Source organism: Dermacentor albipictus, chromosome 3, assembly GCF_038994185.2.
Source record: "Dermacentor albipictus isolate Rhodes 1998 colony chromosome 3, USDA_Dalb.pri_finalv2, whole genome shotgun sequence".
NCBI lineage: Eukaryota > Metazoa > Arthropoda > Arachnida > Ixodida > Ixodidae > Dermacentor > Dermacentor albipictus.
The window spans coordinates 172365627-172382412 of record NC_091823.1 but is presented as its reverse complement, the minus strand read 5'-3'; the positions used below and the strand labels follow the sequence as shown (position 1 = coordinate 172382412).

Below are 16786 nucleotides of genomic sequence, written 5' to 3'. Positions count from 1 at the left end.
GCAGTCTGGCGCTTTTCGTTGACGGTTAAGCAAGTGTGACGGAACCACAGCCGCCGCTGACCCGCTCGTTTGAATCGCCGTATGCTTTTCATTTAGCACAATTTGTCCGGTGTCAGGGAAATACTTTAGTATACGTTTTTAAGGTAATGTACATGGTTCGTATAATTTATCTCGCAAATAAATGCGCATTTAAAGGTTGTTGACACGTAATGGTCACACTCTGTCTGAGAAGGCTGAGTATAGAAAATGCGCGTATTGTTCAGACAAACAAGCTAGCGCATACAGCTTGTGCCAGCGGCTCGATAATGCGCTTTGAGTATAAACAATGAAGCGTAGAAAAACAGTTCCGAACTGCTTTCCAAAACAGTTGGCTTTCCAAAACTAACTGTTTTGCGTAAACGGTTTGTTTTGGAAAACAGTTTGCAAGAGCGCAGTTTGCGCACACACCAGTTTCCTTTTCAAATCAATTTCTGCCATTCTTATCGTAAAGGTAGACACAAATATGAAACTTTTAATTGCGGCAATCGTCAAAACCGTGGAGGTGCAAGGACTGTGCACAATAAAGCTCTCTATGGCTTTACATTTCGTTAGTACTATGTTCTTGGTGTAATGATGACTCACGTGTTCATTCGAAAATCTTACTTGTTCACCGTCATTGAGTACTTTTATTGAATTATCCTCAAACCAAAATTCAAATTACTTACAGCTCGTCTCTTTTGCCCAAAAGCAGGGCAAGAATTTCCACGAGCTCGGGAATAAATGTTTCTTGGGGCGATAGTTGCAAGAAGAGGCAGAATGACAGATATGTCCGGCAATACCCTGTTCAACTTGACGCGATAATCTCAATTCAACTTGATAAAAGGCCCACAGTTTCCTACTCTCAGATAACAGTACAATCAAGAAAGCGTCTCCCGACTGGCGGTGCTAAAGCTAATGTGAAAATCTCCAAACTGATCGTCGTCACTAAGTTCGTTTACCCATGCATATGGATGGACAATTATAATAAAAGTCAGCGTTGCATTTCAATTCCACTGCTCTGCTCCTTCGGTCGATGGCGGTCTTGTTTTTCATTTTCTCACCGCAAACTCGGTCATCGTAATCTCCGGCGTGATGTCAGCTTTACGTCAAATTTCGTTGTAATGGCTGCAACTGTGCACGAAGGCCTTATGTTTCGAGCGTTCGCTTACGTGCACTGATTTTTTATCCTTTTGGAGGTTATTAAAGTAGACATAATTTTGCGAATGAATGAACTAATTTTAGCGCCTGCTATTCCTTAGGTATTTATTGCATTGGACATTATTTGTTTTATCACCAGTTTTTCGGCATTTTTCAAAGTTTCTTTTTCATGCGTTGAGTTCATCAGTGATGAGCAGTTATTTATGCCCACCCTCCCCTGTTAAAGGGTCCGTGTCCGTGGCATCTGAGCAGTAGCCCCGGGGGTTCGACTCCCGGCTATGGCAGCGTGATTCAGCCGAGTACGTTAAGGAAGCTCATAGGATCAGGGTTATTCCGGGGTCGTGCAGTACGGCGTCGCTCCCAGCCGTAGTAGCGGCCGCATAGGACACGCAGCGTTCAACCCACCGCGGAATCGCTTGCTATACGCTCGAGCGAAAGTCCCGATCTATCGCGGTCGGCGTCCAATCGGATTTGCAATTGGCTTTTGTCTTCTGCAAAAGTAGTTGTGGGATGTTTGAGGAACACTGAAGAGGCGAACGAGCTGGCCTGTACACTGCCCTTCTGCAAGCCGCTCTGACCGCGAGAAAAGGTCCAGCCAGCCGAGCCGCAAAAGCGAAAGTCGGGTACCCATGCCACTTCGTCGTGGTGCCATAGATTAGGACGGCATGCGCGAGGATCTGGTTAATTTGTGCATCGCTAATAATGGACTACACTGTATTAAGAAACAGGCAAACATTGAACTTGACAAGTTTCGCGAACATTTACCGAGCCATATTTATAAATACGTAAAAACATGTTGAAATCCGCGACGTCACACTGACGTCCCTGCTCTTGTTTTCAGTGAGACAACAAAAAATAATGAACTTGGTCCTTCACTTCCTACGTAGATACGTAGACGTATTGGAAACTTATACGTATATTTAAATATCTTGTTGCGAGCTTTTGTGTGTATGTGCAGTGAACTTTCTTTCCAGTGAGACTTTTTTGCCCTTTATATATCAAGCATTTGTATATTCCATGGAATCTTCGCATTTCTAATGAATGAGTGCGAGTTAAATGAAAGTCAGCCTACCCACCCCGCGCAATAAGGGTTCGGTTCATTATCTGCGAAGCATGCGCGTAGCACACAGACATCCTTCATTTACAAAAGTGACACACAGATGTGAGGGTAAATGTTCTGTTATGCTCTCATACACTGAATTGATCATGGTTGCGTGACGTAATGGACACTTTAGAAGTTGAACAGCGGGATGCCGTGAATGTTTTGAGAGCTGAAAGAGTTTCCCAAAAGGAAATTATCCGCCGTATGGCTGCCGTGTACGTTGAACATTGCATTTCATTGGCCACTGTGAAGCATTGGAGCAAACGGTTGAAAAAGGACGTGAAAGTTGCAAAGACGATCCAAGACCGGGCCAAAGCCATCGTGTAATCACCCCCAACACAAGTGCAAAAGTTGATGAGCTGATTGAGACAAGAACGGAGGATAAACATCGATGAACTGGCAAAGCGTGTAAACGTGAGTCGCGGTTCGGTTCACACCATAATTCATGAACATCTCGGTCATCGGCTCTTGTGTGCGCAATGGATGCCCAAGATATTGAATCATCACCAGAAGGTTGTGCGCTGCCTTGACTCATCTGATCCGGTATCACAATGAGGGTGACGACTTCTTTTCTGCAATTGTGATCGGGGACGAACCATGTTGCCACTACTACGAGCCTGAAACGCGACGGCAAAGCTTACAGTGGAAACATTCGAATTCACCGCCCCCAAAGAAAGCAAAGGCCGTCATTTCCGCCGGAGAGGTGTTGTTTACTACGTTTTTTTTTTTTTTTTGATCGTCAGGGGCTATTACTGATAGAATTTTCTAAAGCCGGAGAGACTATTAATCGTTTCCGATATTGTGAAACGCCTGATCGGCTGCGCGGGGCAATCAAGAACTTACGACGTGGAAAATTGACGAATGGGGTCATCTTGTTCCACGACCTGGCTATGGCGTTGAGCTGCTGAGCACGAGGTCGCAGAATCGAATCCCGGCCACGGCGGCCGCATTTCAATGGGGGCGAAATGAGAAAATACCTGTGTACTTAGATTTAGGTGCACGTTAAAGAACCCCAGGTGGTCGAAATTTCCAGAGTGCTGCACTACGGCGTGCTTCATATTCAGAAAGTGGTTCTGAGACTCACAACCCCCTAATTTAATTTTAAAATTTTCCACAATGCCCGTGCCCACGTCGCTGATGGGGTTAATACAAAACTGGCAAAGTTCAAGTGGGAAAGGCTGCAACATCCGCCATACAGCTAAGACCTGTCGCCTTGCGACTTCCACATTTTGGGGCAAACGCAAAAAAAGAAAGCTTAAGGGACGTCATCGCGTCGGACGATGACGTGAAAGAGTCAGTTGCAGATTTGTTGAAGCAGCAACTTAAGGAGTTTTATGAGACGGGAATCACCCGACTCGTTAGTCAATGGGATAAATGCCTAATGCTCATGAAGACTACATTTAAGTTACGTACCCCGTTTGTCGTATATTTGCATTGGCTTACTTTCATTTTACTCGCCGTCGTATATTTTGCAGAACGGCTTTATATAGGTGCTCTCTTCTTTGTTTGGAGAATAATTTCGGTGCAATTACTCACGATGCACGACCGGTGAATGCTGCTCCTGCGTAATACATTGGAATAAATGACAGCGTCATTGAGATTTTTCACTGGCCGTTGCATATGTACAAAAATGTAAACAAGGTTATTTAATAACAAAGTTTCATTAACATATTTGTCCTCAATTTGTTCATTTCATGGCCTTTACATTTTTCACATCTGTGGCATGCACTGCTCTGCTTGTTTCGAACTGATATAGTTCTAAGGTTCGTGTGATATTTTCTTTACTTATTAAATAGACAAAATCATGGAAGCATTGATATCAGTTATCTTGAGCACAATTTCTGGCACATACGAGTATATATCTTTATTTAAAAATACATATATTACTTAATTAACACGGCAAGCTGTGCGAGTTGGTAATTGAACACACACACAATACGAGTGCAGACTAACAATGGCAAGATAGGCTAACACCCTCGTAAACGTCACTTACATGTGTTCACATTTTCTGTACTATATAGTTCGTTGCTTGAAATAATAAACCAGTTGTTATTCTGGGCTCGTATTCAGTACTTCCTCTCGTCCTTCGTCCGGGTTGCGCTGCCCGCCCATAGGAACATATATTACTTGTTTTGAAAGTACGTAGCGTTCAAGAATTCGTTTGCAGCATCTTTGGCAATGGCAATCCAGTTATTATTCATGTATTTGATCTCTCGACAAATTGTTTAAGAGGACGCTTTAGCTCGGGCCCTACTCCGACGCGGTCTATTCAAATAAATGTAAAACGCAGAAACGCTTTTCTGAAATAACCCCTGGACCACTTTTAATGAATTTGGTTGAATTTGAGAGAGTTAACTTCTAGTATCTGTTGGAAGCGGAAGTTCGATTTAGGGCCTGAATTTTGTTAAAAATATTTTGAAAAATTTGAAAGTGCGAAAAAATAGACGCACTTCGTTTACAAACTAAAAGCTCGTCATAAAAACAGATGTCGTGGTTCTTCAAACAGCATCTATTATAAGAGTCAAAGCGGACAAATTCGGTATGTCCATATGTATCTTACGTGAATTAGTTTCGTGGTGCACAAGGGTTCAGCAAAAGCCGTATTTGGATAATGCTAAATTGTTTGAGATTCATTTGTAACATATCAATTTTGTCCGTTGGGCGGGCCGTTGGGCGTGTACGTTGGGCGGGCCAAGACGGCACTTTTCGTATAAACGTGGTGATGACGATCAGCGTACCTCCTGCGCATCCTATCCAAAACCCGCGCTCGCACAGTGCGATGGAGAAACAGCCGTTCCGAGTTCGATCAATCCTGCAAGAGACCCGGCAGCCGCTTCAGCATCGAATAGGCGCGTGCTGCAGTGTTGGCGGCCGAGCAGACCTCTGGCAATGCCAACGGGAGAAGGAGGAACGGGCACAGGCAGAGAAAGAAAAGTTCACTCACGGAAACAGCACGCAGCCTGCGCTGAATCGATTCTCCGACACCTTCGTGCGGGTTCCTGTTCGTTTTCAAAATGTCGTACATTCCGAATACCAAGTAGTTCCGAAGCTTTTTTTTTAAATAATGCTAAGCGAAATTCGAAACAGAAAACGCAGAGTTTCCTAAAACTTGGTTTCTTCCTCCACGCGTGGTGGAACAGCTCCTTTCTTTCTTTGCGCCCCTGCACCGGATTGCGAAAGCATATCGCGAACAAACCTTGTTCCGGCAATCTTAGGGCGACGTAAATGACTTTTTTCGTACTTCAAGCGGCTGGGTTCGGTACTCATAGTAATCCGTAAAAGAAGGTTGTGGCAGTACTTCAACAACCGACGCCGAGGTTGGCAAAAGGGACCTTCTGCACCTTGCTTCGCTCAGCGGTTCTCGTGAACCACTTTGCCACCACGCGGCGCCAGAGACGGGGCGAGGCCACAGCGGCGCTCTTCATCGGGAGCTCGGGCCCAACCCCGACGCGGCCTATTCAAATACATGTGAAATGCAAAGACACTTTTCTGAGATAACCCCTGGACCGATTTTAATAAAATTTGTTGCATTTGAGAGAGAAATTTAAGTTCTAGCGACTTTGGAAGCGGAATCTCGATTTAGGGCTTGAACGTTACTGCAAGGATTTTCAAAATTTGGGAGTTTGAAAATAATAGACGCACGTAGTTTATAACTTAATAACTCTAGATAAAAACAGATATCGCGGCTCTGTAAACGGCATCCGTTAGATCATTCAAAGCGGACAAATTCCATATGTCAATTTATATCGTACGTGAATTTGTTACGTTGTGTACAAGGATCCTGCAAAAGCTGTATTTCTATAATACTGAATTTTTTCAGATTCATATGTAATACGTTAATTTTGTCCACATTAGATGTACTATCAGAAGCAGATCACATAAATGGGATATCGTTTTTCATTGCTGAGTAACAGAGTTGTAAACATGATAGTTTTGTTTTCTGAAAATTTGCGATTTTTGCCAACTTTTAGTAAAAAAATGACTATCTAAATCCAAAATTGGAAACAAACAGTTACTAGATTTTTTTTAATGCAACAAACCTCGTCAAATTTGGTGCAGTGGTTGCCGAGAAAAACGCTTTCTCCTTTTTACATGTATTTATATAGGAGCACCCGAGCTAAAGCTCCCTCTTAAGGCGTCTTTTTTTTTTCTTCTCCTTCTCCGGCTGTTTTATTTTTCTAAGTTGGCGGTTTTTTTGTTTAATATTACTTATCGTGCTTTTCATCCGTGCTAATAGAACCGTGAATTTCCCCCTATTTATTTATGTGACCATTGCTTCTTTCCTTTTTTTTTTCTTCCTTCCTTTCCATCGAGTTTCTCACTATATTACGCAGAGAGAAATATGGCACTGCTGCGCCGTTGCGTGCATGGGAATGACGGTCTAATGTGGTGACTTCGGATTGGCATCGTGCTCGGAGAGGCAGGACGCGCCTGGCTAGCATCGTTCCGTCTGTCACAATTATTAATTTCCTTTGCCAATTACACAGAGCGTAAAGACCTGTTTTAGATGTATATTACACAAAAACATGTTTTGTTTAATTATGAGGACTTTTGATTGGATGCACGATTGTATGAAAGGTAAAAAGCATTAACGGGCCGCTAAATTTGGAGGACAGATGACAAAATTCGTGTTTGCTGTGGAACAGTTTGCTGCCTGTTGTTAGTTTCCTTCTCTTCATTGCAGATGAGTAAATTTTATTGAAAAATGTAATATGGCTGAATGAGAACTTCTTACGGAGATGTAATTTTAAAAAGACGCATTATCCGTGTAGCTATATACCCGTTTTAGACGAAGCCTCGTGCACACATACATACCTTCATTCCCGTAACGGCACAGCGCCCGTTGGTGAACTCCTATAGACAGTCGCAGCAGATTTTCCTCCAGGTAATATATTAAGAAAGTCCGTCTTCCTTCCTTCCTTCCTTCCTTCCTTCCTTCCTTCCTTCGTGCGTGCGTGCATGCATGCACTCTTCTCAGTGGGGCATTGCTGTATGGTGTGTTGTTACCACCGACGGCAAGTTGTTTGTTTTCGTCCATTTTTATTTCGCATTCCCTTAATATTTCTACTTCTCATCTAAAAGAATACTTCGATTCTTCCACGCTTTCCTTGTCTACAAAGATTACGTGGTTGTAAGAAAAATTCGAGCACTTCGTTCCCGTCGTTCCTCACGCCTAAATGTGAAGCAAGTTGCAGATGAGATACTGAAGAAGGAAGTGCTGCTATTCATTATTAAACAGCAACCTCTCTCAAAAGAAAGAGATTCTGCCAGGCTACTTGAAAAGTATAAACCGCTCGTCATTTTTACAGAGTGCGCCGAGAGGTGCCAACATTGCAAACCTTGGAAGTGGCCGGCCAGCACATGAAAACATGTCAATTTCAATGCACTAGCTAGCACCCAAGACGCTAAAGTTGCACTATTCGCAACATTTTGTAGAATAAATAAACGCTGCACTAATTGCACGAACGAAAATTACAGCCTGCTCCGTAAGATTGACATTGGAACTATCATTATTAACGTCCATGAAAATTGGTGCAAATGAAGTCCTAATTGGAGAAAATAGAGAAAATAGGAGAAAACGGTGGAAGTAGAGCGCAAATGGTTGTTTTAAAGCCTTCAATAGTAATGCAGTTCATATCGCGTTTGAGAATAGCTTTGTTGCGGCGGTGTGACTATCGGGAAAGCACTTCGTCGAGAGGCTACAAAGGCAGAGCTGCAGCCTGGTCCAGACCCAACCGTCCGTGCAGTCCTCGCGCTATTGAACGCTAGACCGAACATGACTGGCGCGTCCAGTGCAGCGGAGCTGCAAAACTTTACGGCCACCGTTATGCAACCATTTTATGGTGACTAGATTCGTTGGCTTCGGTTCCAAGTGGCTACTGTTCTTGGGCCGCTCGATACATCATGGTTTAAAAAGTGACAATGTAAAGAAAGCTAGTACAAGCTACCTCGGTGCATAGTCTTTGCGTAGTGGGGAGACTGAGCTGTGCGAAGGCTCATCACATCATTAAACTGCCCGAGCATTCTAACAGGTTGGCCTCCCATATTGCCTTCGACGGTAATCATTGCTCGGTGTCAAGCTCCTTTACGCTCGTGCTTGGCTGAACAATGGGTGGTGTTCAAATTCACGCCCCAGCAACAGTCACCTCCGAATGACAGAACCAAATCTCGGAGGCTATGCGTTTGCGAATTGCGGGCGCCAGAGGTGATTGCGGAGCCAAACGTACGTAACGTCCGCCATGTTATATCCACCTATTCCGCCAGGCTGAGAAGTGAAGGTTGTGTGCTTTGTGTGCAATGGAGATGCTGGCAGCAAACAGCGAAACATTTTTATGCGAAGCATATTACGAGGGCTCAACCCAGCTCCTCAGGCGCGGCGGTGACCATGAAATCACGTGACACCGTGACGTCACGACAGAGGAGAAGTGGCTTTGGCTCAACTCTTGCAAGACGGGCTGGGTGGGAATCGAACCAGGGTCTCCGGAGTGTGGGACGGAGACGCTACCACTGAGCCACGAGTACAACGCTTCAAAGCGGTACAAAAGCGCCTCTAGTGAATGCGGTGTTGCCTTAGAAACGCGCTGTTTCTAAGGCGTGCGTCTCTTGCTCAGGCGCACATTTCGTTGCCGCGCCGAACGCTGCTTTGCTCGACGCTCACCGCGTCCAATGCGGGGCGCGTAGTCGCTGCCCTGTAGCCCGTTGTCTTACACCCCTTGGCGGGTCGACGGGAACGCTGTCGCGTTCCACTCTTGAAGGCGAAGAAGTAATTCATGAGTTGTTTCTTCGTCTAGCCGAACCAAATATAGCCAAGCAACAGCAGTTCACCAGGCTAAACAGTGGTTCAACAACTAAAATAAAGGCTAGTATGCTTCGCATCCTGGGCTTAACCTTACCTAAGCCACAGCCATTTTTTTTTCTTCACTCCTTGTCAAATGACACATATTAGAAGAAGTTGCGCTTCCAGGTCTTTTACCAGTTGTTAGGAGCAGAAAGCTGTCCCCTTTTCTGCACTAACCATAGTTCTTGGTGTTGAAGCGCTATGGCATCAGCGTCGTATTCGGTCACCAGAAGCAATGCGCATTCCTCGTTCGAACTCGAAACGGCCGCTGTATAGGGGCAAGTGCTCGCCTCTTTCAACATCATTCCCTGGGACGTGTGAGACAAACGAATCTTCGTAGTGTCTAGTTAACCAGCGCGAAACTTTGAGGCATAAAAGTAGCGAAAGAAATTCAACTATGCCTATAGACCACGTTCCTTATAGCCTCGTAGCCCAGGTGTCAGCCGCGCCGCAACTGGATGCTATGAGCGTTGAACGGGGTGGTGGGTTGCGCCACCAAGCTCTTGTCATTATATTGCCTAATGTCCTACCTATGTTACCAAAAAGCAAAAAAGAAAAAAAGAACACAAAGGATTTCCATCACAAAGCTTTCTGAACCCCAATTGGGAACTTTGTTTTTGTACGCCCCCATTTTTTGTCGTTTCCCTACTTCCACCAATCTTGCAATCGCCTCTTACTAATCTATGTTGCGAACATGTTTACTTTGCCCCTGCTCTCGCTTAACTCAAAAGCTTCAAGGAGGCCAGAGGTGCCTTAATCAACCACTGGGCAGGTATCTTCACGATTTGTCAAAACATGCACCATCATTTCCCTAGCTTTAATGCAGCAAGCACATGCTTCTTCTTCCATGTTGTGTGTCGCTATATAACGGAAGCTAACTCTCGACACCAGGTGCCTCCTTCTTGTGAGGATTGCGGGAGACGGGAAAAAAGTGGCTGCATATGCGGCGCGCATTCGCATATTGTTGTGTTTTTAGGCGTGTTCTTACGGCATCTGCTGAGCAGGATGTGCAAAGCTTATTCGTGCGAGTGGTTCTGTACCATCCTTTGGTGCGCCAATAACCAGCGAACGAGGAAGCCGGCCGTGCAAGAGCCGCGCGATCGACGTACAGGCAGACATAAGAAGTTTGTGTTCACACGGAGTACATTCGCTCCACAAGTTTCCTGCGGCGCCTGAGGAACGACGCTATAGGATAATGGCTTCAAGTGGAAAAGACTTGGTGCCCAGCAAGCCTGCTCGGATAGGTACTCGTCTTGTGGTGGCAAGCTACGCGATCGTGTTCGTCTTGCCTTCCCGCGCTTCGGGCCTGCGATAAGAGCACAACAATGTCCTTTGCGACCTTTCGGTGTTTTTGTTCTGCTCGGTTATCTTTCTGGATGGAAAGCCCACTGAGGTTCATCCATGCCCCGTACAAAATAAAGCTGAGCAGACCGCGTCCATGTGCGGGTGTCGACTTCGTAACTTATACATATACAAATATGCCTTTATTTCCATAAGCGTGCAATTTATCGAGGATATAAGGAAAAAGTTGCTCGCAGCAACTTGACGGCGATTACGCAGCCGGCGATTGCCCAGACTTGCGCAGCGATTGTCCCGTTACGGCGAATAAGCAATGCTGCTGCACGGCAATCGACGCTTCTGGTGTCCTCTGTTTTTCGTGCACGTGAGTGAGCCGCATTCGAGTACCCGTGACCGCGAAAAGAGAAAGCAGCGTGCAACTAGCGTGCACAGAAACAATGCTGTGCACGCGTCAATGCCTCGATCACTTGATCTTTTTTTTTTCTCTTTCGCGCAATGTGTGGGTACTTCAACTGCTATAATTGTGCGATGCTCACACTCAGCTACACAGGAAACGTGTTCAGTCGTTCCTAACAACTGGTGCCCCCTTCAGCAAAGTCGTGCATGGGTACGCAAATTATTGTGTGTTCGCTATTGCCAGTGAGGGACAAAATAATTAAGTGCTGTTGGCCCGATATAAAATGTAATGCTCCTACCGCGTGCACACTCCACCAGTCCACTAATTGGTGGTGTGAGTTTGTCCGTTGTCGGCGGGAAGTAAATGCTAATCATACTTGCGATAGGTAGTGAGGTACTGGAAGTGGTAAGGGAATAATACTACTTAGGAGAGGTAGTGATTGCGGATCCAGATCATGAAGCTGAAATAATCAGAAGAATAAGAATGGGCTGGGGCGCGTTTGGCAGGCATTCTCAGATCATGAACAGCAGGTTACCATTATCCCTGAAGAGAAAAGTATATAACAGCTGTGTCTTACCAGTACTCATGTACGGGGCAGAAACCTGGAGGCTTACGAAAAGGGTTCTACTTAAATTGATGACGACGCGACGAGCTATGGAAAGAAGAATGATAGGTGTAACGTTAAGGGATAAGTAAAAGAGCAGATTGGGTGAGGGAACAAACGCGAGTTAATGACACCTTAGTTGAAATCAAGAAAAAGAAATGGGCATATGGGCTGGACATGTAATGAGGAGGGAAGATAACCGATGGTCATTAAGGGTTACAGTCTGGATTCCAAAGGAAGGGTAGTGTAGCAGAGGGCGGCAGAAAGTTAGGTGGGTGGATGAGATTGAGAAGTTTGCAGGGACAACATGGCCACAATTAGTACATGACCGGGGTAGTTGGAGAAGTATGGGAGAGGCCTTTGCCCTGCAGTGGGCGTAATCATGATGATGATGATGATGATGATGATGATACTCGCTCCGTGTCAGAGCCTTACGTAAACACACAGGAGCTAGACCTTTTCCTACGACTGCGGACAGCGTGCAACTAATAAACATAAACTACTTTATTGTATTCATATCAATCATGGTAAGTTCAGGGCACACGACGATCAAGATGACAAAGCAGAGTAAAAGGAACGCACAAATAATGTATTGCGCTAGCGCGCTGCACACGAATATGATACTCGCCTTGTCGTCTAGTCTATACGACAAAGTGCCCCAAGACTCACAAAAAACGTGCATAATTAAGCAGATCTCGCCGAAAAAAAGCTTGGCCGAACTGCATGACAGGAATTGTAACTGAAGCGAAGCAGTTACAAGACGAGATGACGCCGCAGGGCGCTGCCGCTAAATTATCTCCGCGATATACTTCCGTCAGCTGAAGCGTGATCGAATTAAAGAAGGCACACTTCCCCGCATTCAGCGACGATAAGACGTCTGCAGCGCATTCGGAACCAGCCGTCGAAGGCGACTGACAGCTGCAAACGCGCTGTGGCCTTCTGCCGCCCGCGCGATTTCGGCACTCCCCTCACCGCTACCACCATCATAACAAAAACATGGCGTCTGCCTACAGACTCTGGAGATTCTTGTTGAATCTATTATGGGGTGGCAGGTGCCAAAACCACGATTTTATTATGAGGTACGCCGTTGTGAGGTCTCCGGATTTATTTTCACCACCAGGGGATCTTTAACGTGCCCCCAATTCACGGGACACGCCCCCACCGAAATACGGCCGCCGCGGCCGGGATTTGATCCTGCGATATCGTGCGTGACAGCGCAGCAACGTAGCCGCTTAGCCACTGCCGCGGGTGGGTCTATACAAATGAGCTCTAGTGTATACATTATTATATGTATACGTAATTAGCATTTAGTCTGTTTCATGATAAGCAAGTCTGCTTGCTCTGTTCTAACTACAGGCAGTATCAGATAGGACCCTTAATGCAGTTGACAATAATTGCAGGGAGTACGTTTTGAAAGATCCGCCAAATCATAATGCGCTTGAGCAAAATGTCACCGACAAGTTCCCTTCCTATCTCTTTCCTTTTCTTGTAAATATGCTGTTATCTTTTACCAAGTTCTTCGCGTTAATCATACAAACAGTCTCGAACGTTGGGTGCATAAAAAAGAAACAGTATTTTACGGTTCAACGTGTATCATTAACTCACGTAGGGTATAGCATATAGTCGGTCGCGTGCTTGTTTTAACGCCTTAGCCTACGGCCCCATGCTCGCTTTCTTGCGCATTCGCCGTTCCCTCTTACTCTTTTGCTCACGCGCACTTCTCGGCTGCTTCGACTTGAATTGAATTTTGTTTCTCCAGAACCCGCCACGCACGTCTTCCGAGGCTAAGAGCTGTCATCTGCAGCTCCCCTGGCAAGACGCCGCCGCTTCTCGATCAGGATGCGACGAGGAGCGAAGCTGCCCACTCATTCGCTCTCCGCTTCCAGGGTTACGAGGCGCACTCGCCCAATGCGCCGCCTAAATATTCATTGCCGCCCCGCTCGCTTCGTGCCCGCAGGTGGCGGAGGCCTTCCTTCCTGCGCTTTCCAGTTTCACTCGCAGCGCGAGTTCCTTTTATCGCTCAGCAACGGCGCACCTGCCGCCTTCCTACGCTTTCCTTCTTTTTTTCTTTCGTATCCGCCTTCATTTGCAGATCCTCGGCGGCCAAGGCGTGCTTCCCTTTCGTTCGCCTCCCCATGCTGCTTCTAGTTTGCCTTCTAGCCGCGAATGCTTCCTTTTTCACGCAGGCCTCTTTCGTCGTAGTTGACCCTTGTTTTATATTTCTGCCACTCTCGCATGATTCCAGGGTGCGTTTCGAGATTTGTATTGCAACGCATTTCTTAGCTTGTCTTCTGACAGTACATTGATTTACTGTGCTTGTTTCATTGGCACCGCTCCTCTCCGTCGCCTTCTGCTTCAGGTTGCGTTTGCGCTATTTGGGCTTTCTTGATGCGCTATGCCTTTGCTGAATTTCTCTAGTTAAAATTTTCCGGTTTCTTTAGTAGTTTCTACAATCTTTAATTTTTGCAGTTTTGCTCCGGTCGACCTCAAGAAAAATAGCTGCACCTTCTTCCATTAATGTTTTGCTTTCCCCGTTTCATGCCTCCTTCGCTAACGTCGAACTATGCTTAATGCGCTGTACAGTTTACGAATGTAAATTCGCTTCCTTAGGTTATGATAGAATACGAATGATGCCAGATGTGTAGGCGGCAAACGTTTCCTCAGTTTTCGCAGCTATTGACGATCAACGCATCGTAACATTAGAACTTTTTTGAAAAATCAGTTTCACAACCGTTTACTGCCATTTACTATTGAATAACTAATAACGAGAAGAAAAGAACATTCGTATGCTGTTCTTTGGATGGATAGATAGAGGGATGGATGCTATGAGCATCCTCTTTGAAACCGAGCTATGGGTTCTGCCACAAAGCGCTTATTCTTATTTTGCCTAATGTCCTTCCCATGTTTTTGAAAAAGGAAGCACAGAACATTTAGTTCCACTCTGTGAAGGTGAATGACCAGCGAAACTGTGTATGTGGGCCCCCTAATGGCGAACTGTCTATTGCCATGCGCCAAACGCCGTATGTACAGTCGCGGACAGAATATTATGGACCATGAAATCTAAGAAAAAGCTGAATATCTCCGCAACCTCACAACGCAATCTGGTATTTGCATTTTGGACCTCGACTAGAATATGCTAACAACGTTGTCGTGGGCAGTTTTACTGGTTACTGCTACAGGCTGCTCGAGAATCGAACGTTTTCGGAGATCCCGTGGTCCATTTTATTCTGTCCGCGACTGTACATATATAGAAGGCGAGACGCGACTAGTCGCTCCTCCACGATGTTGAACCTCGGAAGATGATGAGGCACCCGGGGGTATATATACCCATGTATTGTGGCAAAACGCGGCACCACATCTCTCAGTAATGAATCCCGGCACGTAGAACAGACACGCACCTGGGCGCACTCCGAGGGCACACACTGCACCGTAGCCAAGTAGATCGTGCACTGGTGGACGTCCCGCAGTGCAGTAATGGTTATGAGGTCACTCGAAAACCAACAGCGGTCACACGCAACACAGGTGACATAACATTGGTTCTCCACAAACTCCATCCCTTGGTTATATCTATATATACATTTGGTTATATTTATATGTACAGTCGGGACCGAATGAACGGCACTGCCGCCCTGAGGAGCCGGAGGAAACTACACGCGCCTGACATTTCGACGGGACCGCCACCACGGGAGAGCGGAAGGAAGTGATGGAGAGGTCGGTGCGAACGTAGACAGACCGACGCGGGTCAAAGGGCAGTTTTGTTCTTATCAGCTTGATGTCTGATATGGGTTCTATTTGAACCCAAGATATTAAACTTATTTTTGCAAGTTGGCGGAGCGGAGTGCAATACCGGGCAGCCGCGGGTCGGCCCGGTATCGCACTATCCTCCTTATCGGCCCACGTTTTTGGTCTACGCAGGACGAAGTGTTTCTATCATAGAACGCTTGTACCTTTGTCTCGCTTTGTTTCTTTCCAAACTTTGGGAGCTGCCGCTCCCGTGTTGTGGCAATGGACGAAGAAGCCCTCGAAGACCTTCCTGGAGCCAAGCCATCACGTGCGGTCGCGTCCAGGAAACGTGGAAATGCGTCGAGTGACACGGACAGCGAGGCAACCGAGTTGTACTCGGACAGCGTCGACTCGTCGGACGACGATTTCACGCTTGTCATGAGCCGAACCACAAAAAGAAGACTACTGCGGAGGTCATCGTCGCCAAGTGTCTCTACCGTGAAGACACCATCACAGCGCTGGCCGCACACTATGCTCTTCATGCCTGTGGACCCAGTGTCAAATCTGCAACTCCTAAACAGGCAAGTCCTTTCTGCGTTTCTTGAGGGAGTCGCGCCAAATGAGATAAAGGATGTGAGAATAAACGCACGGAAGAATGTCCTTGCAGTCGATGTTCTACACCGTAGTGCACTGCAAAGCCTGCGGCACGTAACGGAGATCGACAAAGTACAGGTGCGATCCATGATACCTACTGGCTGCAATGGGACTATCGGCGTCATTTATGACGTCGATATTTCTATACCAACCGACGACTTCCCAATATTAATAAAGCCAACTACAGAAGGCACTCTTATCACGCACATCACAAGACTTGGCAACACCCGTTGCCTGAAGCTGTGGTTTGATGGAGACAGCCTTCCCTCACATGTCAAAGTTGGCCACGTCCGCCATCCAGTCCGACCATACATACCGAAGCCCCTGCAATGCTACAAATGCTGCAAGATGGGACACGTAAAAGGTGTCTGTAGGAATAACCTCGTGTGCCCACGGTGCGCCGAATCTCATTCCGCCGATGCCTGCCGCGCAACTGTGTTAAAGTGCCCTAACTGCCATGGTACTCATGAGGCCTCATCCAATGATTGCCCGCGGGTGAGGAACGAGCGAGCAGTACTCAAACGTATGGTACGGGACCATTCGACACACAAAGAGGCTGCCGCTACTCTCAGGCGACGACGACATCGGCCCCGAAGAGCAGCACGAAGAGTTACGTCTACTGAAAGATATACACCATCTTCCGGCAAAGCGGTTACCGTATCAACGCCGACTTCCACAAAAACAGATACTGCGAAAACGAAGACTGCGGCAACACGCTCACCTCCTGAGGAGTGGCCTACACTTCCAAGAGCACAACCTGCTTCGGGGTCACACCAAAGTGCGCCGCCAACAATGACTTCACGAACCGCGGATGGGACGACGACTGAGGATCGCCAAGTCATAGTGATGCTGAAGTCACTTATGGACGCCATGCGCATTCTACTGAGCAGCATGAAAACCCCGTCGGCACAGAGCGCACTGCAGGTGCTGGACACCTTGAGTCCGGTGCTTGCGGCTCTAGGGTAAAACCATGGCCCGAGCGATGCCGTCGTT

At 46.6% G+C, this 16786-nt stretch overlaps 1 protein-coding gene and 1 pseudogene across 1 annotated transcript in view; both read left to right on the top strand.

Annotated features, from left to right (window-relative positions):
* Positions 1–16786, top strand: part of Sh (Potassium voltage-gated channel protein Shaker) — a 400727-nt gene that overhangs the window by 235312 nt on the left and 148629 nt on the right. The gene's annotated exons all lie outside the window — the stretch shown is intronic.
* Positions 15146–15319, top strand: LOC135902159 (U2 spliceosomal RNA; annotated as a pseudogene).